General features: G+C 48.8%; 1 long non-coding RNA gene across 1 annotated transcript; it reads left to right on the forward strand.

The window, feature by feature from the left end:
* Positions 1-14,599: 14,599 nt before the first annotated feature.
* LOC120857686 lies at positions 14,600-23,253 on the forward strand. Its single transcript, XR_005719720.1, has 4 exons — positions 14,600-14,679; positions 15,701-15,789; positions 21,394-21,574; positions 23,050-23,253. It is a non-coding gene; the product is annotated as an uncharacterized LOC120857686 (long non-coding RNA).
* The last annotated feature ends 189 nt before the right edge of the window (positions 23,254-23,442 follow it).

A 23,442-nucleotide genomic window follows, 5' to 3' on the forward strand; every position in this document is an offset into this window, starting at 1 on the left:
CTGCTGGGTGCTGGGCCAGGCCTGAGAGCTGAGGGCAGACATGTGCTTGGTGGTCTGGAGGTGAGGACAGGAACAGAGCTGGCCCTGTAGGGTGATCGTCTGCAGGCTGGGAGACCCCCTGGGGGCTGGGCACTGCCCAGAGGAGAGGAAGCCACGTGCTGGAGGGCACATGACGGCTACTCAGGCGGGGTGCTGGAGCCCTGTGTGCGCCAGACAGAGGGGCTGGGACATGGGAGTCCAGGGTGCAGCCTGGCGCCTGCACTGCAAGTGATTCAGAATGTGTGGGGAGACCAACAGCTTACCCCAGGTAGGGCACCAGCTGGACCTGATTCTGAGGCCCTAGCAAGGGCGAGGGTGGGCACAGACCAGGGAGTTTTGATAGGGGAAAGGCAGGATCAGGTGTGGAATTTAGCAAGGTCACGCCAGCTGCCAGGTGGAGAAGGCATTTCCAGGGTGTCCTCTGGCTGGAACAGAGAGTCCAGGGGAGGTGGCAGCAGGCAGCTTGGCCAGAGGCACTGGGTGCCTGGGCTAAGGTGGCAGCCGTGGGTGGAGGGCAATGGGTGGGGTTGAGAGACGGTAACACGTGGGTCCAAGGAGAGTTGGCAGACTTCTCTGGAAGTGCAACTTCAGGTCTGCACGTACTCACTGGACATAACCTTGGAGTGCTTCACCAGCCAACTCAGCCCCTTGGGTTGGGCTCCTGTTTACAATTTGAGGTAACTTCAAGCGTGGTGCCCAGAGCAGAACAAAGGATTTCAGCTACTGTCTGGATGGTGTGGATTATCTCAGCCTTTTATCTTTCTCCTTCCAGTCTGTGCCCTCTCTGCCACCAAGGTTGACATCTGAGGTCTGGTAGCTGGAGCCCACACATAGAAACACACTGTCTTCTCAAGGCCATGAACCTTCACTCTGGGTCGCTCCAAGCCGTGTGCCCCTGTCTGGAACCCAGGCAGCTGGTTTTTAGAACCTATTAACAGGAACTCGCATTTATTGTTTTTCTTTGTGTTTTTTGTAAGAAATTCAATTTTATTAGATTCAGTGCTTGGCGCTTGGTGGTCTGGTGGAGGCGAGGACAGGAAGAGAGCTGGCCTGGTAGGGTGATAGTCTCCAGCCCTTTACCCTGAAGGCACAGCAGCCGTGGGTTAGAAGCTGTGACACTTGGCCTCTGAGTTGATATGTGACCTTCCACTATGGTTTCATCCACTGTGTAAGAGGAATTTTATGTTTTCTTAAAAAAAAATTTTTGTTTAAAAAGTTTACTACTTGAAACTTTAAAAAGTTATTTCCCAGGATATTTTTCTTTCCATCTTGAGAAAACAAGGAGTTTCCATTTGTATGGAGAAAAGAGGCAGCAAGGTGGTGTTCTGGCTTCTTCTCCTCGGTGGCCCCCAGGAAAACTAGGGGAAAGACATAGCATGCAGACCAGCCCAGTGTGAAACATCCCACTGAGGTGTTTCAGGCTCAGCAGCCAGCTGGGCTTGGCCTTCCAAGACACCGTATAAAAGTGCAGTGGCAGTGTGTGCGTATGTGAATGTGAGTGTGTATGTGTGTGTGGAGTGGGGGCCAGGTTATTGGGGTGGAGGGAAGGGAACTGTTTGATTAATGGGTGTCCTGTGAACCTGCACATTTGGCCAAGGCTGCATTCCTGGGCTTTCAAACCCAGGGCAGTTTGATAAGCTGAGACCAAAGTCCTCTTTCCTCCCAGCAATGAGAGCAAACAGGGCCACTTGCTAATCCCAGCCCTGGCCTCTGGGGCCGTCTCTCGGCAACCAGCCCACCAAGTGGCCTTTCACAGGCCAATCAATGGGGCAGCTCTGGGGTCGGGAGCCCGATAGCCAGCCTGTCTGAGTGGGGTGGGAGGGAGGCCGGGACACACCGACCTCCATCAGGCAGTTGGAGGGCCATGCGTGGCCAGTGAGGCCCACCACAGTCACGGCTCCTCTGGAGCTGGACTTCTCCTCTCCTTCCCACCATCCCCTTCCCCACCTGGGCAGCTTACCAGTAGGACTATCTCCATCCCTCTAGTGCCTGCCTAGAATGTTCTTCCCAATCCCCGCCGTCTTCAAAAGTCTGCCCTGGTTCCTCCTCCAGGAAGCTTTCTCTGATCACTCCAGTCTACATGGATCTCTCCCTTCTCCGGATCCCTGGAGCCCTCAGGGTCACAACTCACGGTTTAGTACCAGACACCTCTTCAATGGGTTTGTGTGTGTTGTCTTGCTGTCACCAGCTAGACTGTCAGCACCTTGGGGGTAGGGCTCACACTTTGGGATCATCCTTAGCCCACCCAGTGGAGGGCACACTGGAAGCTTTAGGAGGATCATACCAGTGCGGACGGAATGGGGGAACAGGGGACAGACTGGGGTGGAGGTAGGGGCTGAAGGACTTAATCCCAGGAAGATGTGGAGGGCAGACTTTGAGATGAAAGGCAGTATGGGAGTCGGTCTGGAGAGAATGTTTTATTTCTGGGGAGCCACGGTAGAGAGCTGAGGGGTGTCTGCGCATCCTGTCCCACGCATCCACCCTTCCCTCTGAGAACTGTTTCTTTTCTTGGCAGGAGCTGAAGGTATGGAGCTGCATCCGCATTTGCACCACTGGGTCCCTTACTTCTGACTGGAGAGGGTTACAGTTGTGACGGAGCCTGGAGGGTCCTTCCAGATTCTCTTCTCCAGAGACTTGGATTCAGGACTTGAGTGAGATTTGCTTCTGTGTCTGGAGTGTTGCCTCTGAAAAGATATAAACCAGCTACAAGCTGGCTGTATGTAGGGAGGAGCTCTGGAAGCAAAGCTGCAAGAAAGCAGGAAAGAAGAGAGCGAACAGGAACTGGAGCCCATGTCCAGCATACAGCTGCCTTTGCTGCCCACACTAAGTCAGAGCTCACCGTAGTCCCGAGAGCAGGTACTGTTGGGATCCTGTTTTACTGATGGGGCAAGTCAGGCCTGGAGATCCAGTAGCTTCTCCAAGCACACTCAGCCAGTAAGGGGCAGATTTGAACCCTGTCCTGCCAGGTTATCAAGTCTAAACATAGCCCCGTATCTACCTTTGCTCTAAACAGCTTCATGGATGCAGGCCCTGTTTTTTATGAGGCACTTCTCTACATCCAGCACTTCAGTTGGGAAGATACCAGAGCTAAATTGGTAAGGTTTGTTTCTATCATTTATCTACCTCCCTATCTATCTACCGGGGCTTTCTCTGGTAGCTCAGCTGGTAAAGAATCCACCTGCAATGCAGGAGACCTCAGTTCAATTCCTGGTTGGGAAGATCCCTTGGAGAAGGGCTAGAGTACCCACTCCAGTATTCATGGGCTTCCCTTGTGGCTCAGATGGTAAAGAATCTGCTTGCAATGGCTGGAGACCTGGGTTTGATCCCTGGGTTAGGAAGATCCCCCAGAGGAGGGCATAGCAACTCTTGCCTGGAGAATCTCCATGGACAGAAGAGTCTGGTGGGCTACAATCCATGGGGGTCACAAAGAGTTGGACATGACTGAGTGATTAAGCACATCTATCTATTTACCCATCTATCAAATCATATCAATCCATCCATCACTTATCTATCCATCCTCTCCGTACCTATCCACCCAGCATCTATCTATCTATCATCTATCTGCTGCTGCTGCTAAGTCGCTTCAGTCATGTCTGACTCTGTGAGATTCCAGAGACGGCAGCCCACCAGGCTTCTCTGTCCCTGGGATTCTCCAGGCAAGAACATTGGAGCAGGTTGCCATTTCCTTCTGCAATGCATGAAAGTGAAAAGTGAAAGTAAAGTCGCTCAGTTGTGTCCGACTCCTAGCGACCCCATGCACTGCAGCCTACCAGGTTCCTCTGTCCATGGGATTTGCCAGGCAAGAGTACTAGAGTGGGTTAAGCGCAATTAAATCCTAGATGGAGAGAACAGCTAAGAACCTTGGAGACTCAAGTTGGATGAGGACTAAGAAAGGATCCCCACCACCATTAACACTATTGGTTGTTCACATGCTTTCTTCGAAATAGGCCCTCTTCACTCCTTAAGCAGCCCCATTTTACAGAGGGGTCCCTAGACAGGGAGTCACCCAGTAACCAGCCAGGACAGTGGGCATGGAGGTCGCGCATGCGCTTAGGCTGCCTCGTGTCTTCGCTTCTCCCTGCTGATGGATGCGCAGTGTCTAAACACCCCACGGGGGGCGCGCTTGTCTTCCTCCCCAGCTTCCCTTGAAACACTCCCCTCTGTGACCACGGCGAGGACCAGGTCTTGAGCTCTCTCTCTCGGATGGACTTTGGTCCGAGTCACTCTACCGCCGGCTTCTCCCGCCAAGCAGCCACCAACTGGCCAGGCCCTCTGTCCAACTGGAGGATCCTCTGCAGGGCCCTCCCGTGCCCCCACTCCAACGTTTACCAGCTGCCAAGTCAGCTCCCTTCATCTGCATCCCCCGCCTCGCTCCCCTCCGACTCCAACAAAACCAAGCACCCTGCCTCTGCCTGCCCTTGGAGGCCCAGTTTCTCCCACTCCTTCCTTATTAGTGAGTAAAAGAAAAGGAATTCCTTTAGCAATTGGAACAGCCTCTGAATGGAGTTGAAGGACACGCTGCGAAGTGTGAAACAAACAAGGTCTGAACTTGCCAAGCTGACCAAGTGGTTGTTTTAATCATGTGGAACAGCCCCCTTTTCATGGAAAATTTTCTACTCCAACACCTGTGGCCATTAAAGGAACCCTCACTCTTTTCTCCCCTGGGGTCCCAAGGGTCCACCTAGCCAGGCGCTGCCAGCCCAAGTAATTATTCCTGTTGCCCTTCCTCTCTAGCTCCTCATCCCTGCCTGGCCCAGCCCCGGCTAGCCCTCAGGCATAAGTGGATGCAGGGGAGCAGTTCTGAACCTTCTGGGAAGAATAAAGTGACCCAAGACCAGGATCACCAACTGCTTTCTTCTGGAATCAGGTGTGACTCTGTCCTCATCTAGACACTGGAGGTAGTTCAGGCCCTCTGCTCCCTAAAGTGCCCCATGACCATCTTAAGGAGGCATTGTACCTCACCGTCTACAATTTGGACTGTATCTCTGCAAGAAAATAATTCAGGGAAATTACATCAAGTTAAGAAGCCAACCGTGGTGTGTATCCTGATTTCCCCCATGTAACACAGGCTGTACGAAATTGCTTGGTATAGAAAGGGGCTTCAGATGTGTTGTAGTTGATCTTTTATGCACGAGACTTTGCTCCTCTGGTGGCTCAGATGGTAAAGAATCTCCCTGCATGCAGGAGAACTGAGCTCAATCCCTAAGTTGGTAAGATCCCCTGAAGTAGGAAATGGCAACCCACTCCAGTATTCTTGCTGGAGCATCCCATGGACCAAGGAGCCTGGAGGGCTACAGTCCATGGGGTTGCAAAGAGTTGTATATTACTGAGCGACTAACACTTTTACTTTTTCTTTTGCGGTCATTAACAGGGCTTCCCAAGTGGTGATAATTAGGGGTAAATAACCCACCTGCCAGGGCAGGAGGCCTAGCAGAACAGTTCAACCCTTGGGTCAGGAAGATCCCCTAGAGGAGGGCACGGCAACCTACTCCAGTATTCTTGCCTGGACAATCCCATGGGTGGAGGAGTCTGGTGGACTATAGTTCATAGGGTTGCAAAGAGTTGAACATGAAAAGCAATTTAGCAAGCACACACCCAAAGTCATTAACATGTGCAGTAGCAATTTAAAAAATTGAAAGCAATGCCCAAATCAATGAGAAAATTAGGGACTTTCAAAACAATGAAAATTCCCCTTAATATTATTCAAATGTGGAACCAGAGGTAAGACTCATACCTAATGTACCCTTGTATGGCCCATAATAACCACCCAACATGCCTAGCACATAACAGTTACCTATAAATGTTTTTGGATAAATGAATGAATTGTGCCATCTAAAATATATGAGACTTCACTTTTTACTCATTAGTCAAGTTCTAGAGAATATCAAGCATAATTTCAATGACAATCAGAGGAGGTACTAAAGGTAACTCAATCTCTTAATGTTTTCCTTGACTCAAACTTTTCAGTTCAGTGCTTGCTAGAATTTCACTCCTCTGCCAGTTCAGTACTTTCGAGAATAACATCTTTATTGATGAGTCAGGAAGGAGCAAGCTGACAGTATAGAAGCAGGCCAGGTAGCTATAGTTGTGGGGTTGGGGGGAGCTGTCTGACAGTAACTTCTCTGGTACCTGGGTCCTCGATCTGAAAATTCCAAGCATTTTTGGGGATGAACTTATTAAAAAGCTTCAAGTACCACTTCAAGGGGAAATGTAAGTTGGAGCCCCCTTGTCTCCATTTTGCAAAAGAGTAAAGACCTAAAGAGGACATGTGATTTACAAAGGACACCTGGAGGGTCAGTTGTTGTTGTGTTCAGTTGCTTCAATCTTTCCCAGCTTCAGGGTCTTTTCCAATGAGTTGGCCAAAGTATTGCAGCTTCAGTTTCAACATCAGTCCTTCCAATAAATATTCAGGGTTGCTTTCCTCTAAGATTGACTGGTTTGATCTTCTTGCTGTCCAAGGGACTCTCAAGAGTCTCCTCCAGTACCACAGGAGCAAAGCCAGAATCAGAACTCAGGTCTCCAAGGATCCTTCTCCTATAACAAGTTGCTGCCTGGGATGACTTGGGTGAGTCTGACCAAACACAGAAGTCCTTTCTGTAATTAGCATTAGTTTTAGTTCACCAAAGGAATATTGAAATAGAAAAACAAAACTGGAGAGCTCACATTTCCTAATTGTAAAACTTACTCGAAGCCTACAGTAATCAAAACAGAATGGTACTGGTATAAGGATAAACATATAGACCAATGGAATAGAATTTAACTAAAATAGCCCAGAAATAAATTTATACATCTGTGGCCAATTGATTTAATTAATCAACAACATGAAAAGTTGCTCTACATCATTAGTACTTAGGGAAATACACATAAAAACCATAATGAGATACCACTTCACACCAATTAGGAGATAGGCTATAAAAAAACACTCTGAAAATAAATGTTGAAGAGGATGTGGAAAAATTGGATCTATTGTATATCACTGGTGGAAATGTAAAATGGTTCAGCTTCTGTGGAAGGCAGCACAGTGGTTTCTCAAAAAATTAAACATAGAATCACCATATGGTCCAGAAATTCCATTTCTAGATAGATATATGCCCAAAATAAGAGAAAACAAGTATGTGAACACACATGAATGTTCTCAGCAGCATATTCACAACAGATAAAAGGTAGGAACAACCCAAATATCCATCAACGGAATGGATAAATAAATGTGGTTATACTTACAATTGAATATAATTCAGTCATATAAAAAACAATGATGTACTGATACATACTACAGTGTGGATGAACCTCGAAAACATTATGCTGAGTGAAACAAGCTAGGCAAAAAAATGATGTATTGTACAATTCCCTTTATATGAAACATTCAGAATAGGCAAATCTATAAAGACAAGAAGCAGGTTGGTAGTTGCCAGGGGTTTAGGCAAGAGGGCAGGGGGGAGTAACTGCTTAATGGGTAAGAGATTTTCTTTTAGGGTGATGAACATGTTTTAGAACTCGATAGTGGAGAGAGTCGTGTTTGCAGAACATTGTGAATGTACTAAATGGTACTGAATATACACCTTAAAATAGTTAATTTTATGTTATGTGAATTTTACCTCAATTTTTTTAAAAAGGCGTTAATTCACTCAGAGAGTCATTAAGAAAGGAAAATATGTAAGCCTGCTGTGTGCTTTCTTATGGAGCAAATAACTATTTGACTGACAACTTTTCACATTCTTACCAGTGTGTGTGTCGGGGGGAAGTCACAAGTATTTTCTGGAACATGCAGAGTTGTGAAACCAATGCCCTGAGTAAACTAAAATTATTAACTGACGGAGCCCCAGAGGCCAATCTAGCTAGCTAGCTTAGAGTTCCCTTCTAACCATATGTGGCCCTGCCTCCAGTCCAGGCTTTGTCCCTTTCCATCTAGCCACAGACACTTTCCCTCTTTTACAAAAGTTTAACTTTCCAGTGGGATCCTGGGTGGGGGATATGATGGGATGACGGGGGGATATTCTAGAGACTAAGCTTCAATACATGGCAGGTTGTCGGTGATTGGAGAGTTTTGCCAACAGACTGAAATCCCTTAGAAGTCCAGGCATAGGAGGCTGAAGCATTTGCTTGAAGAGACACTTAGAACAAAGTCTGGGGCCAAATCTGATCTGAAGCTCATCACCAGTGAGGTGTCTTAATGGAGTTCAGAAATCAGAAGTAGAAATGTCTGTGATGATGCTGGCAGGAAGCAGATAACTGCTGGATGGACCAGCCTGGCAGAGGATAAAGGGAGGAATCAGGGTCCTGATGTGAGTTGGGTAATTCAGGACGGGATGCTGAGTAGAAGAATAGGAGGTTGGACCTGAAAGAAAACAGCACTGGAGATGCCTGGAAAGACCTCAGGAAGTCATGTCCAGGCATCAGGCCAGCTCTGGGTAAACAGGATTGATGCTCCCTCACCTTGGTGGTTCCATCCAACAAACAACAAAGTTTATAGGATTATTCTTCTGCGCTGGTTTCCACAGGCATCTAAGAGCAATCTGTGCCTTTAGGGCCCAACTGCAAGCTGTTATGGGCTTCCTGGGTGGCACCAGCAGTAAAGAACTCACCTGCCAATGCAGGAGACATAAGAGACTTGGCTTCAATCCCTGAGTCCAGAAGATCCCCTTCAGGAGGACATGGAAACCCACTCCAGTATTCTTGCCTGGAAAATCCCATGGAGAGAGGAGCCTAGAGGGCTACAGTCCATACGGTCACAAAGAGTTGGACATGACTAAACAGACTTAGCATGCAGGCAGGCTGTTCTATGCAGAGTACATCATGAGAAATGCTGGGCTGGAAGAAGCACAAGCTGGGATCAAGATTGTCTGGAGAAATATCAATAACCTCAGATATGCAGATGACACCACCCTTATGGCAGAAAGTGAAGAGGAACTAAAAAGACTCTTGTTGAAAGTGAAAGAGGAGAGTGAAAAAGTTGGCTTAAAGCTCAACATTCAGAAAACGAAGATCATGGCATCTGGTCCTATCACTTCATGGCAAATAGATGGGGAAACAGTGGAAACAGTGCCAGGCTTTATTTTTTTGGGCTCCAAAATCACTGCAGATGGTGACTGCAGCCATGAAATTAAAAGATGCTTACTCCTTGGAAGAAAAGTTATGACCAACTTAGATACTATATTCAAAAGCAGAGACGTTACTTTGCCAACTAAGGTCCATCTAGTCAAGGCTATGGTTTTTCCTGTGGTCATGTATGGATGTGAGAGTTGGACTGTGAAGAAGGCTGAACACCGAAGAATTGATGCTTTTGAACTGTGGTGTTGGAGAAGACTCTTGAGAGTCCCTTGGACTGCAAGGAGATCCAACCAGTCCATTCTGAAGGAGATCAACCCTGGGATTTCTTTGGAAGGAATGATGCTAAAGCTGAAACTCCAGTACTTTGGCCACCTCATCCGAAGAGTTGACTCATTGGAAAAGACTCTGATGGTGGGAGGGATTGGGGGCAGGAGGAGAAGGGGACAACAGAGGATGAGATGGCTGGATGGCATCATGGACTTGATGGACATGAGTTTGAGTGAACTCCAGGAGTTGGTGATGGACAGGGAGGCCTGGTGTGCTGCGATTCATGGGGTCGCAAAGAGTCAGACATGACTGAGTGACGGAACTGAACTGAACTGAGGCTGTTACAGATATTTATGGACATAACTAAATCTCTTGCTTGCTCTAAGCCCCCTCTGGCCAGATGAGTCTGATTAATCTTTGCTTCCCTCCACAAAGCTGAATATAATGCCTTATTCTGAGAGGGCACTGATACAATGTCTATGGATGATTATAATGGACAGATTTTGTCTTCCAGCAAGCTTTCACTGGGAAGCATGACATGAACCACATATGAGTCTGAAGGGGTATCAAACATAGAAGCCCCTGGAATGGCCTGTGACCTCACTGGTCCAATTCTAATTGTTTACTTCCTTCTCCATGGTGATTGGTTCAAACGTGTGATCTGAGCAGAACCAATCAGAATCCTCCCATGAGCTTTGACACATGAACTCTGGAAGATATCTCAAAAAGACTGTAAACCCTCCAATTAAGCTTTATTCTCTAATCATACTGTTTTCAAAACTAAACACCACCAGCCGGATTAATTCAACATGCTTAAAACCTAAGATTGGCCACACTGGCGGCTTCTTATCTCATCCAAATTAAATTCCTGTGACCTAACCCAAGTCCCTTGGACTGCAAGGAGATCCAACCAGTCCATTCTGAAGGAGATCAACCCTGGGATTTCTTTGGAAGGAATGATGCTAAAGTTGAAGCTCCAGTACTTTGGCCACCTCATGCGAAGAGTTGACTCATTGGAAAAGACTCTGATGCTGGGAGGGATTAGAGGCAAGAGGAGAAGGGGACGACCGAGGATGAGATGGCTGGATGGCATCAAGGACTCGATGGACGTGAGTCTGAGTGAACTCCGGGAGATGGTGATGGACAAGGAGGCCTGGTGTGCTGCGATTCATGGGGTCGCAAAGAGTCGGACAGGACTGAGCGACTGAACTGAACTGAACTGAACCCTTCTTATTGCTAGTATCACACTTTTATTTTGTTGTCCACTTAGTTGGATAACATAATGAAAGAAAATATACTCATACAAGACAAATAATTCCATTAATATTCACTACTAAACACAAAGATGGCAACATAGCCCTAAGCCATCTGTTTGTAGATGGGCAATACCACCACGAGGGAGTTCAAAAAGTGCTTCCAAGAAACGGTTAGAGAGGTTCAAGACAGGCCCATTAAAGCAAGTTCCTAAGTACTTCTGTATAAAAGTATGGGGTGTATGAGGGTCACATATTTAAAACTGAGGACCACCTGGTTGAATTGACATTTATTTACATAATTTTTAAAAATTTCTTCACCTGAAAATGATGTATAGAAAAAAATTCTGCACAGACTATCCAGTGTTCTCTTTTGTGCAACCTGTGCTGCTGCTGCTGCGGCTGCTGCTAAGTCGCTTCAGTCGTGTCCGACTCTGTGCGACCCCATAGACGGCAGCTCACCAGGCTCCCCCGTCCCTGGGATTCTCCAGGCAAGAACACTGGAGTGGGTTGCCATTTCCTTCTCCAGTGCATGAAAGTGAAAGTGAAAGTGAAGTCGCTCAGTCGTGTCCAACTCTTCTCGACCCCATGGACTGCAGCCTACCAGGTTCCTCTGTCCACTGTGATCCTTCAGTGGAGGTGGAAAGGAAAACAGAGGGAGGATAGGAAGTGACACACAAGAGAGGTGAGTGGGGAGGGACACTCATCAGCTGTGTCCTCTGTGCTGGAGGTTGAGGTCATGGGCTGGGCTTGCCTGACCCCGCAATCCAGCACTGCTTCTATCTCCCATAGGATATAGGGCAAGTCATTTCTCACTGAGTTCACCATTCCATCATAGAAGGAATTCCTGAGCTCACCAGCATAATTCTAGGGCTTGGTGGGGTGGAAGCTACTAAATAAAGCTTTTTCTGATGGAACCTGAACTGGAGAGTCTCCTGATGCAGGGGCGTCTGTCAGAGTGGAGGGCAGGGCTGAGGCATGACCCTGACCACGAGGATAAGGAGCAGCTGGCAATCTGAACCATCAGAACCACACATACCTTCCCCTCCCTTGATTCCAGAATGCAGGGGCCTTGGGTTGGTCACTGAGATGGAAGCTGCAAAAACCAACCAGTCCAAGTAAATGACCAAGGTCTTCTTTCAGTCACCACTGAAATTAAAATATAACAGAAAAAAAGAGGATTTTGTAGGAGGGTATGAAAAACTCGGAGACTTCTTCCCAAAAGTAGAACAAAAAGGTAAGTAGAAAATAAGAGATAAGAGATAAGATATTTAGACTATCAATTTAGGATGTTTAATATCCAGTTACTAGAAGTTCTAGAAGGAGGGAATAGAGAAAATGGAAAAGGGTAGACATTAGTCAAGAAATAAATACATTCATTTTCTGCAGAAGTAAAGGAGATGAATTTCTGGATTGACAGCTTATTGATTGTCCAAAACAATGAATGAAAAGACATACTAAGAAATATCACAGTGAAGTGTTCCAGCAATGGATATAGAGATTCCTAATAGCTCCCAGAGAGGAAGCAAGAAAAAGTCCCATTCAAAGACTCAGGAATCAGATTGGTATCTTGAGAGGTCTTACAGCTTCCCTAAACTAGAAGACGAAGGAGCAATCTCTTTAAAATTCTTTAAAAAAAAAAAAAAAAAGACTTTCAATCTAGAATTCATTACCTTACTAACTGAAAAATATACCCTTTCTCAGGAAGGTAATTGGAGAAGGAAATGGCAACCCACTCCAGTGTTCTTGCCTGGAGAATCCCAGGGACAGGGGAGCCTGGTGGGCTGCCGTCTATGGGGTCGCACAGAGCCAGACTTGACTGAAGCGACTTAGCAGCAGCAGCAGCAGCAGCAGGAAGGTGGTGAAGGAGATTCTCCAGCAAGACAAATGAGTAAATCAAGAAAGTGGAGGACACAGGATCTAGGAAACAGGGTAACAAATGTAATATTTTTATTGTCAGAATAATCCCTGATTTGTTTCATTCAAATATTACAATTCTATTGGAAGGATGAGAGAGAAAAAGTAACAGGGAGAGTAGTGTAAAGTTACTAAGTTCTCATTTGACATGTTAAGAAGCCATTAGACGATGTCTAAAATTGATAAGCAAAGACATAGCAACATAAACATTATTCAGAAACAGAGAGGCAAATACCAGAAGCAGCACCAGGGGTTAGCAGTCCTTTGGTTGCCTTTGGGGAGCAGAATTGGACAGGAGACAAGGATGGGAAGGAGAATGGGGAGGCCGATTGCAGGAAAATAGTTTTGTTGTTAAACATGCTTTTGTAACTAATTGATTTAAAATAGAAAAACTGTGCATATATTACTTTGATTAAAAAAAAAACTTTAAAAATAAATTCCGAGACTCAAAGCGTCAAGTTCACGTGTGAGCAAGGAACACAGTCAAGCAAGGAAGTCCCAGGGGCGTGGAGAGAAGTGTGGTTCTTCCCTTTCTACCCAATCCTCTGGGTAGAAATGTCTCTGGCTGCTGCGGGGCTCCGGGCTTGGGAACAGCAGGCTCCACGTCGCTGTCGCTGTCGCTGTCGCTGGGCGGGGGAGACACTTTCTCCAACAGACTAAGCGGGGACAGCAGGGAGCGTCCTCTATTTAGCCCGCCCGGAGCACCCTCCGCAGAACGTTCGGGAGCCTCCGAGAAGCCTCGCCGCCCTCCCCCCGCCCACCCCGCCCCCACTGTGCGCCGCGCCCTCCCCCAGCCCCGCCGGCCGCCGCCCCTCCCCCGGCGGCTGCTCGTGGCCGCTGGGATGCCTGTCGCCCCGGGACTCAGCTGACAGCGGACAGACAATGGTATTTCCCATCAGCCTGGGTATCAGGAGCCGGCCTTATCCAGCGGTGTTTTTCTATTAGTCTAACACCCCATTGTCCACCGCTTATCGCAGAAATGTTGATGTCATGCCTGGCTTGGAAGTGGTTTCTGCATCTCCGCTGGGAGGGCTTCGCTTTAATTGGAGGGAGGGGGAGGGACGGAGGAGCCCATTTATCAGAATTCTCACGAGAATTCACCCCTTGTCCCCCCTCAGCCGGCCGCCGAGGGCGCCACGGTGGTGGGGGGGGGGGTTCCCGGACACCTTTCCTGGCCTTTCTCTCAGTCCCTGGCTCTCGACCCTGCCAGTCTCCCTCACAGCTGAAGTGCTGGGGAGGGTGGAGCGTGCTGGGGGTGTTTTCATGCCCCCCACCCCAACCCCGGCTGTGGGTGTTTGGAGACCTGTTTTCCCTCTGGCTCCAGGTGGGGAGGGGTCGTGGTGCTCTTCCTCCGCTGAAGGTCCTTCAGGCCCCACCAGAGCCTGTTCTTGGTAGGAGCTTGGTAAGCATATAAGCCGGAGAAGGCAATGGCACCCCACTCCAGTACTCTTTCCTGGAAAATCCACGGACGGAGGAGGCCTGGTAGGCTTCAGTCCATGGGGTCGCTAGGAGTCGGACACGACTGAGCGACTTCACTTTCACTTTTCTCTTTCATGCACTGGAGAAGGAAATGGCAACCCACTCCAGTGTTCTTGCCTGGAGAATCCCAGGGATGGGGGAGCCTGGTGAGTTGCCGTGTATGGGGTCGCACAGAGTCGGACACGACTGAAGCGACTTAGCAGCAGCAGCAAGCATATAAGCAAATGATGAAACCAAAGCGTAGGCATCTGGGAAGGTCCAGCCTGAGAGAAGGTAGAAAACTCAAGACTCGCCTTCATTTCCGCTACACCCCACTCCCCATCCCTCCAGCCCTAGTTGTGCCAACTCCTAAGGAAAGTCTTAGTAATGTGGTCTGTCCTCTCCCCATGATGCACAGTCTTCCCAGATCCTGTGTTTGCTCATAGTGGAGGTCTGAGCACAGGAGACCCCGTGTGTGTGTGTGTGTGTGTGTGTGTGTGTGTGTGTGCGCGCGCCGACGCACGTATGTGTTAGAGCTGCCTTTGTTATAAAGCCCCTCAGAGAATGTGGTTAAGAGAGAAAATGGTGCATTGCCCTGCTGCCTTTTGCTGGGGCGAATTAACCTTTCCAAGACTCAGCTTCTTCCTCTGTTAAACAAGTGTCTCAACGGATTGTCCGGAGGCCAGAACTGAAACAGGTAAGGTGCTTGGCTAGGTGTTCAGCTGGCTGCGTGGCATGTAGTCACACACAGTAAGTTGGTGGCTGCTATGCGTATAGCTGTTTGAGGCTTTGGTACAAAGCCTGGTCTCTGGACAACCAGAGGAGAGCTGCCAGTGGGGGTTAGGGGACATCGCCTTGATTCCCTCCTTGGAGAGCTGGGGCAGAGAGGAGGAGGTGTGCCTCGGTGGGCCAGGCCAGCCTGTGTTGGCTGCCAGAGGGAAAAAGAGACCTTTGGGTGTCAAGTTTCTGCCTCACCTTTAAAAAGAACATGAATGCATACCGTGAGCATTTGGAGACTTCTCTGTGGAGTCAAACTTTGTATCTAACGGGTCTGTTTTGAAGTGCTTCTAGGGAAACTTAATTTGGAACATGATTGGCAAGCTCCATTTGAAGGCAGTTTTTACTTTGCAGAGTGGCCTAGTGAACCTCATTTAATGCACAGACAACCCTGCAGGAGGGCACTGCTCCTGCAAGAGAGTGAAGGCTCAACACCAGGAACGATGGAAACCCTTCCCATCCATCTGCCCCCCTCCCCAGGGCTCCAGACCCCCAGGCTGATAATAAGCACAGCACCTAAAGGCCAGTGTCCTTTAAGTAACCCCATCCTGTTAGGGTCTCACCAGGTCCCGTGAGACACACTGGCTAATCTCCACCACCACATTAGACCGAGGACACAGGACTTACCTAAAGCTGGAAGTCAAACCTGAGTCCTTTGAGTCCACATCCAGGCCTTTTCCAAGACCTCAAGTGGCAGCAGATAGAGCACTTGGCTTTGTCTCTTAAACACACACTTGGGACAAGAAAAAGCTTAGAGAATAGGGGCAGGCACTGTCTGTTTTGTCATTGTGCTTGCTGGGTGATCTTCCTTCATCAGGGGCTTGCCATATTCTCTGTCATCCCAGAGGCCAGGGCTGAGGGGGCTAAGGGGACCAGACATCCGAAACAGAGGTGCCCTTCCCCAGTTCCAGGCCACACTGAATATACCTCCTTCCTGACAGGACTCTCTTTTGGAAGTTCCAAAGTGAAATATTAGAATGACAGAGGCAGAAATACAGTGCTGCCTGGATTGGAGATGGTGTTTTCAAGGGTAAGTTGTTTTTTAAAAAATATTAAACTAACTTTATAAAGTTGTGTATAAATTCTTATTTTAAAAAACGTTTTATTTTGTATTGGGGTATAGCTGATTAACAGCGTTGTGTGTTTTAGGTGAACAGCTGAGCAACTCAGTCACGCGTTTACATGTATCCATTCTCCCCCAAACTCTCCTCTCATCCAGGCTGCCATGTAACATTGAGCAGAGTTCCATGAGCTGTATAGTAGATCCTTGTTGGCTATCCATTTTAAATATGTCTGTGTTTTCATGTCCATCCCAAGCTCCCTAACTATCTCTTCCTTCAAGGGCATCTTTAAGCAAAGTCAATTCTCTTTCTCTCAGGGATTTGAAGGATTCCTACGGGTCTCAAATTTCTCCACTGTGGACTGGTTGTAATTGCATCAACGATCCTTCTATCTGTCCCATTTTAAGGTGCAAATATTTCTGGTGAATCACATGCAAGTCACGAACACCTTAATGTGAACAGGTATTCACGAGTTCTCTTCTGTGAGTGCTGAGTGCCCGTGGAAAACACCAAGGGGAAAAGGGTCAGTGCAAGAGGAAGGGGGCATGGAACAGAAGACAAGCATTTGCCGCCCAGTTTGTCCAGAATTGGCTTTTAAAAATTATCATTATTATTATTTTGCATGGTGTAGGTTATCTTTTCTTTTCCAGTTTCACATTTGGAACACATGTTCCTTTGGCCCAAGGCAGCATTTCCTGGGTGTCCGTTTGCTCAGCTGAGCACTTATGCTCCTTAAGCTTTGATGATCTCAGAGCATAATTTTCTTGAAGTCAGAAGGCCTGACTGGGTTTCTTGGGAGATTCTTACATACAGTGAAGTGCCTCCTCCCTGCCCAGATAAACAATCGTGTTTAGGGAGTTATCAGAGCTTTACAAATACCGTGTTAGCACACAATGCCCGGCTCATCTCTGTAAGCTGGTCCCTTTCTCCTTTCTGCCTTCTGTCTCAGTCCTTCGCCTTTCACCTTTCCCCTGTGAGATCTGCAATTGAAATACCAGCTCATGCAAGAAGTTTGTGGCCTTGAAGAGGCCGTGACGTATTCTTCCTTGGCTTATACCCGCTCCCCAGTACTTAGGTCTCACAGAACCCTTAATAGCACCTCGTGTGCTTGGTGATGATCACTCATGTTTCTTGGCGTCACCTCTCAATCCAGAGCCCCAGTGCCGTGTCCACACCATGTCTGCGTGTCTCAGCCTGTGGCTGGCACACAGAAGATGTCAGAAAACATGGGCCGAGTCAATGAATGAGCTGATGGGGGTGTGCTGGGCAGACAGCAAATTTCTGGGGGATGGGCTATGACCTGAGCTCTTACAGCAGGGCATCCACGTGGGTCTGTGATGGCAAGGCCACCCCATACTTTGGCCTCCTGGAGCAGGAGCCTGTGGAGGCTGAGGATAGAGCAGGAAGCGGAGGTTCAGAGAGAAGATGAAGATGGTCTAGGGTCAGCCACGGGGAAAGGGGCAGCTGCCTCTGGGCGCTTCCTGACACTGGCTCCGTGCTGTCTCTCGGTCTGTGCCTTGCTTAGCTCTGTGAGGAAGCAGTGGCGAGCGTGTCACACTGCGGGGGTGCCAGGTCAGGAAGCCCAGGTATCTATGGGATCTTGTGCCCTGCGTGGATGGCAGCTCCAGGCTGCATCTCAGGAGGTGGGGGGCAGTGTGTGCGGAGTTGTGTACACATGCACAGAAGCGCTGCTCACACAGGCTCCCCCACATGCCCTCTGATGCCCGAGCTTGGAGGAGGCCACAGCCCAAGCTGCTGCTCTGGTCACCAGAGACCCCCCAGGGCCACTCCAGAGGTCAAGGGTCACCGGGAGGAAATGAAGCCTCCTTGAAGCCACTCTCAGGGAAGGTGAGGAATCTGCCCTTTGGTAGAGGCTCCACTTGGACCAGCCTCCTATCCAGCAGCAAACACCCTTAGAGGAAGCTGGGCTGCTAACAGGCCACCCTGCACAGCCCCAGAACTCAGGACAGGTAGGAACTCCTGGAGAAAGTGGGGTTTCCCCTGAGCCTGAGCAACAGCACGTCTCATCCCTGGACCGAGGCCCCAGCCTGTTGGGAGCTTCTGCTGGGTCTGTCTTGGTGAGGCCTTCCTCCCAGCTTCCTCACCTCTTCCTCTCCCCTCCCGCGCCTCCCAGGCTCCTGCTCTGGCTCCAAGGGTCTGCTGCCTGTGTGCCGCCCCTTTATCTTGTCTCCCCGTTTCCACCACTATCAGCTACTATCTGGCGCAATTCCACCCGGCGGTGGGCAGGGCAGGAAGCCGGCGTGACTCTCCTCTTTGCTCTCCATCCTCTTCCTTCTCCAGAGACAAAAGCAAAAACAGCCTGTTAACAGATCTGCCATTTCCCTCGGCTCCTTGACTTCATTTCCCAGTCATTTTTTCACAGCCTCCACTTTTCCACCACAGGGCCCAGGGCCATCACTTCCTCCCGCCTGTCTGCCGGGGCCACCCCCTCCCAAAGCCGCCTGCTCCCTTTATCCTTTCTGAGGTCAGCCCGACCCGAGGTAGCCGACTGGTCGTCTGCAAGGATGAGGCAGGGATGGTGCTCTGGCCTGCCTCATGGACCGCTAGGCTGTGACTCCGATTGTAACCACAGGAGGATTTTGTTTCGTTTTGTTTTTGGTCAAAGGGCATCATGCATCCATTTTATTATGCCACCATTCACTCAGACATCCACTGTGCACTTCCTATACTACTGCTGGACCCCCAGAGAGGAGCAAGATGAGACCTTAGCCTCTAATAGCTTGGGGAGTTGGCAAGCTGCTGGGCTGAGTTAAGTGCTCCATCCAGTGCTTGGTAGGACGTACTAAGTGCAGCCAAGCACTCTGAAAACTCAGATGGGGAAAGATAGACGCTCACAAGGAGAGTGGGTGCTCGGCAGCACCTCATCTGTACCAGGAGCTGGGTTAAGCTCTTGTGTTGTTGCCTCGTTGCATCCTGGTCCTCTCGGCAAACCTTTGGGCCGGTGTGATGCTCATCCCCAATTTGCAGATGAGAGACTGAGGCTAAGTTGTGGCTGGTGAGTTCAGCATCTGGGTTCATAGCTGGAGCCCCTTTTGACTTGAAGACCTAGAGCAGGGCTCCTTTGCACAGTCTTCAGCCCGCCCCTCATGCCACTTGGTCTACATCGCATGCTGGTGAAAGAGTGAGTGCCGGGGAAATCTCTGGCTTGAGAAAGAGATTAATTGCAAAAATAATAGATGCTGAATTGCACTGGGTCTCAGTTTTCCTCATCTGCAAAAGGGCTGATAACAGTACCTATCGCTTAGGTTTGTTGTGAGCTTTAGGGGAACAGTGTGCATAGCGTGCTTATCATAGGGACGGACATGCAGTAAGTATTAGCCATGAGTATTTTTGTAATTCTTATAGTAGACAGAATATCAGGAGGTGACTTAGGAAGTGGACTGTCAGGGTTGATATAAATTTTGTATCTGTTTTCCAACGGCAGATGCCCTGGGCCTTGTCATCTCAGACCTAGAGGATCTGGACTGAACAGTGCCCCAGAGGCTGTATTTCCATTTTCTCTTGAGTTTACTCTGAGTCTCCCCCGTGCTCAAACAGCTTGTTACTTTCAAGGTCTTTGAGTCCTTCAAAAACCTGAGCCCCTTTTCTTGTGTTTATTGAAATTCAATTTTTTCCTTTTTCCCTTCTGGCAAAATACCCGGTGGCTCAGTGATAAAGTATTAGCTTGTAATGCAGGAGACCTGGGTTCGATCCCTGGGTTGGGAAAATCCCCTGGAGGAGGCCATGGCAACCCACTCCAGTATTTTCATCTGGAAAATCCAATGAACAGAGGAGGCTCACGGGCTACAGTCCACGGGGTCGCAAAGAGTCGGACACGACTTAAGCAACAGAGCACACAAGCAGGCACGCGTACGTCACATAAAATTGACCGTTTTAACCATTTTAAGTGTACAGTTCAGTGGCATTTTGTACATCTGCATCGCTGTACCACCATCCCCACCTTCCACCTCCAGAACTCTCTCATCATCACAAACTGCAACTGTGCCCCCATAAGTAGTGACTCTCCTGCCTCCAGCCCCCAGCCCCTGCACTCTCTGTCTCTATGAACTTGATAGCTTTAGGTACCTCATATAAGTGGGATCACGCAATATTTATCCTGTTATGTCTAGCTTATTTCACTCAGCATAAAGTCCTCAAGCTTCAACCTCAAGGTTGTCATATGTATCAGGATTCCCTCCCTTTAAAAGTTTTTTTTTTTTTTAATTTGTATTTATTTGGTTGCACCGGATCTTGTTGTGGTACATGGGATCTTTAGTTCCCCGACCAGGGATCGAACCCAGGCTCCCTGCATTTGAGAGCCTGGAATCTTAGCCACTGGACCACAGAAGAAGCCCCTTCCTTCCTTTATAAGATTGAATACTATTCCACTTAGGAACTTCCCTATAGTTCGTACAGGCAAGCAGATAAAGAATCTGCTTGCAATGCAGGAGACCCAGGTTTGATTCCTGGGTTGGAAAGATCCTCTGGAGAAGGGAATGGCAACCCACTCCAATATTCTTGCCTGGAGAATCCCATGGACAGAGGAGCCTTGTGGGTTATGGTCCATGGACTCGCAAAGAGTCGGACATGACTGAGCAACTGAGTGCACACTATTCCACTGTATGGATAGGCCATGTTTTTGTTTTTCTATGCATCTCTTGATGGACATTTAGGTTGTTTCCACCTTTTGGCATCTGTGATTAACGCTGCTTTGAACATGGTGTACAAATATCTGTTGCTAGATCAAATGGTAATTTTATGTTTAATTTTTTGAGGAATCATCATACTGGTTTCCACCATTTTACACTCTACCAGCAATGCACAGGGGTCTTTTTTAAAATTAATTTATTTTTTAATTGAAGGATAATTGGTTTATTCATGTCAAACCTCAACATGAATCAGCCATAGGTATACATATATCCCCTCTCTTTTGGACCTCCCTCCCATCTCCCTCCCCATCCCACTCCTTTAGGTTGATCCAGAGCCCCTGTTTGAGTTTCCTGAGCCATACAGCAAATTCCCATTGGCTATCTATTTTGCATAAGGTAATATAAGTTTCCATGTAACTCTTTTTCTATACATCTCACCCTCTCTTCCGCTCTCCCCATGTCCATAAGTCTCTTCTCTATGTCTGTTTCTCCATTGCTGCCCTGCAAATAAATTCTTGATTTCTCCATAAACCTCACCAACCACCTCAGGACACAATTTACTCTTTACAGGTGGGAATGTACATCTGATTGTTAGGAAATTCTTTTTGTCCCAAGTTCAAATCCTCTAGTACCCTTTTTGCTGGCCTGGTGACTCAGTGGTAAAGAATTCACCTGCCAGTGCAGAAAATGAGGGTTCAATCCCTGGGTCGGGAAGATCCTTTGGAAGAGGAAATGGCAACCCACTTCAGTATTCTTGTCTGGGAAATCCTATGGAGAGAGGAGCCTGGCAGGCTACAGTCCATAACGTTGTACGGAGTTGAGCAGGACTTAGAGGGTAAACAACAACAAGAACCCTTTACACCTATCCTTGGTTCCCAGCCAATCTAACTCTGCTCCTTCTTCCCCTGGGTATCCCTTCGGCAGCCTGGGGCAGCCCCTGCCCAGTGGTCAGTACGCTGACCCACCCCATGCCTGCTGGCTCCCAGCCCACTCTGCCGGATGCTGACACGAGGTTCCCGTGCTGACTGCTCCTGGGCCCCTCCTGCCCTTGCGTGGGCACAGACGCCGACAGGACCGGGGGACGCCGCTCCCTTTCTCAAGGAGGGTGAGTTATTGGAGGGAACGCTGGCTCCCTGAGGAGTTAAATCATCCCTTGACTCAGACAACAGCCCTTTGCCCCCCTGGAGAGCATCACTCATCCCGGCACCCGCGGGACCAGGCTCTGTGTCAGAGGAAAGTGCCGCTCCCTTTCCCCTCGCCCAGAAGCTCATCCATCATCCCTATTAGAATTTCGGCTCCTCAGATTAGACACGGAACAGCTGGCCGAGCCGGGGCTCCCCGGGGCTCCGGGAGTTTGCTCTGGGAAGCTGGAGGGGATGCCTCAGAGGACAGGGGACCCCAGATGCCAGGACTCATCCCTCCAGGCCAGCAACTCCGCCACTGCTGGATGCCGTGAGACAGGAGGACTTCAGGCTCGGTGTCCCTGAGGACTTGAACGGCCGTGGGGAGGGGACCTGGGGAGCCCGAGAGTGGGCTGCCGCAGCCGTGGTCTGTGTGTGACGTGGCCACCCTGACCCTGGGCCTGCATTGGTCATGCCCAGGTTCAATAGCTCTTGGATAAATGTTGCAAAACTCTGCCCTGGCAGGAACTGGAGACGTGTTTTCTCACTTACTTTTCACCAGCTCTTTGATGGAGGTGTTAGCTGCCCATTTCGCAGATGAGAAAGCCAAGGATTGTGAGGTTATATGACTTGCTCAAGGCCTCAGAGTCCGTGAGAGCCAGACAGAGGGTTTGAATCCAGACCTGGATGACCCAGCCCTGGCTGCTCTTTCTTGTCACAAATAACCCCACCAGTATTTTTATGTTCCTCAGAAGTCGTGCAGTGGTCTAATTCTGGGGGCAGAAAAGCCTCCCCAGGCTGTGCTGACATTGAGTTTGTCTTCAGCCATTCTCCAGGCTGTGCTGTCCAAATATGTTACATTTTATTAGTGTGTGAAGCTATTCTTAAGCTTCTAAGTTCTTCTTCTGCTGACTTTAGAAAATCCTTCTCCAGTCTCCTGGGTGTCTGTTTCTACCATGTCTTAGATCCTGCCTGGGGACTTCCCTGGTGGGTCTGTGGTTAAGAGTCCACTTTGCAATGCAGGGGACCCTGGTTTGATCCCTGGTCAGGGGAACCAAGATCCCACATGCCACAGATGAGCTCAATTTGTGTTCCACAACGGCTGAAGCTCAAGTGCCACAAGTACGGGAGCCTGCCCAGCACCAATAGAGACCCTGTATGCTAAGACTCAGTGAGGTCAAATGGATAAATATTTTAAAAAAAAAAAAGAAAAGATCCTGCCTGGACTCAAGCTTCAAGCTTGAATGGGATGTGGCAGGGGATTAAAAACTCTGGGAAGATAGTGCCCTTTCTGAGGGGTGTGACCTAGACCTCCCAAGGGGCCATAAGGAGGACAAGGAGTGGTCTCAATTCTACTAACAGTGATCACTCACCAAACCTCCACTGCGTGCTGGGTGCTTTTGTAGCTTGACTAGTCCTTACAATCATTCTGAAAGATAGCCTTGTCCCCACTTTACAGGTGACAAATTAGAGGCTCAAAGAAACTAACTTGTTGAACTGTTAAATGCCTCAGAAGTGTACGCTTGTTCTGACACATCACAGGTGTTCTTGCATGGCCTGAGGATGCCTACATGGATGAAGATTGCCCCTGGCCAAAGGCCCTGGGCCAAAAGACCCTGATGCTGGGAAAGACTGAAGGCAGGAGGAGAAGGGGATGACAGAGGATGAGAAGGTTGGATGGCATCACTGACTCAATGGACATGAGTTTGAGTCAACTCCAGGAGTTGGAGATGGACAGGGAGGCCTGGCGTGCTGCAGTCCATGGGGATGCAAAGAGTCAGACACGACTGAGTGACTGAACTGAACTGAAAGGCACAGCGAGGCTTGAATTGCTGCACCACCTGGAGCAGTC

This window comes from Oryx dammah, unplaced genomic scaffold (genome assembly GCF_014754425.2).
Source record: "Oryx dammah isolate SB20612 unplaced genomic scaffold, SCBI_Odam_1.1 HiC_scaffold_1, whole genome shotgun sequence".
Classification (NCBI taxonomy): domain Eukaryota; kingdom Metazoa; phylum Chordata; class Mammalia; order Artiodactyla; family Bovidae; genus Oryx; species Oryx dammah.